The following is a 1,567-nucleotide window of genomic DNA, read 5'->3' as shown; positions in this document are numbered from 1 at the left end:
AGCTGAAAACCATCATTCTCAGCAAACTATCACAAGAACAGAAAACCAAACATCGCATGTTCTCACTCCTAGGTGGGAATCGAATAATGAGAACACTTGGACACAGGAAGGGGAACATCACACACCGGGGCCTGTCGTGGGGTTGGGGGAGGAGGGAGGGATAGTATTAGGAGATATACCTAATGTAAATGATGAGTTAATGGGTGCAACACACCAACATGGCACATGTATACATATGTAACAAATCTGCATGTTGTGCACATATACCCTAGAACTTAAAGTACAATAAAAAATAAATAAATTAGAAAAAAGGAATATTAGTCATCTATAAAAGAGTAAAGAAGTACTGATACATGCTAAAATCTGGATTAACCTTGAAAACTTTATGCTTAGTGAAAGAAAGGAGTCACAAAGGCCACATGGCATATAATTCAATTTATGTGAAATGTCCAGAATAGACAAATCCATAGAGACAGAAAGTAGATTAATGGTTGCCAGGGGCTGGAAGCAAAGGAAGAATGGGGTATTTCTGCTAATGAATACAGGGTTTCTTTTTGGGGTGATAAAATATTCTAAAATTAGATAGTGATGCTGAGTTTACAACTCTGATACACTAAAAACCACTGAACTGTAAAAGGATGAATTTTATGGTGTGTGAATAATATGTCAATAAAGCTGTTATAAAAAAGAACTTATCATATGGTATAAAATTACGTCTTGATATGTATTTCTTCCTCCTACTAGAATTAGACTACATGACAGGCAGCAAATACTAACAGGAAAGAAATTATGAGACAAAAAAAGAATAAAAATAGGAATGACAGAAGAAAAAAACAAACAAAAAACAAAAAAAAAAGAATTGGACTATGAGCTTTCTTCATCCTTACACATGGTAGATACTCAATGAACACAATAAATACTTGATGATCCAGTAATTAATTCATTGATCTAATCTTTGAAAGAAGTTTAAGACATTAACAGGCAGTTGGAAGGGAAGATTATTCCCTGCAAACACAGTGGCTGAGCACAGAGAAGGGAGGAAAGTAGGTTTGAGCAGCCAGCAGTTCTTGATTGGCTAGGAGAAGCAGGGAAACAGATAAGGGATTAAGGCCTGTACCACCTACTAAATTTGCTCCATATTCAATTGTTGTTAAATGTTGTTAATTCGTAGTGTTTGGCTGACTAAAAATATTTTCAGAGAAAATGACGATTCAGTCTCTTTCCCCTGCACTTTTCCCTGTCTCCTTAGTGTAATCAAAAGCTACAAGTGAGGCTGGGTGTGGTGGCTCACACCTGTAATCCCAGAAGTTTGGGAGGCTGAGGCAGGTGGATCACTTGAGGTGGGGAGTTTGAAACCAGCATGGCCAACACGGAGAAACCTCATCTCTACTAAAAATGCAAAAATTAGCCGAAGTTGTGGTGTGTGCCTGTAGTCTCAGCTACTTGGGAGGCTGAGGCAGGAGAATCGCTTGAACCTGGGAGGCGGAGGTTCAGGGAGCCGAGACTGTGCCACTGCACTCCAACCTGGGCAACAGAGCGAGACTCCATCTCAAAAAAAAAAAAAAAA

The sequence above is a fragment of the Mandrillus leucophaeus genome, unplaced genomic scaffold (assembly GCF_000951045.1).
Source record: "Mandrillus leucophaeus isolate KB7577 unplaced genomic scaffold, Mleu.le_1.0 Scaffold198, whole genome shotgun sequence".
Classification (NCBI taxonomy): Eukaryota; Metazoa; Chordata; class Mammalia; order Primates; family Cercopithecidae; genus Mandrillus; species Mandrillus leucophaeus.
The sequence above is the reverse complement of the archived record's forward strand: the minus strand, read 5'-3'. Positions refer to the sequence as shown.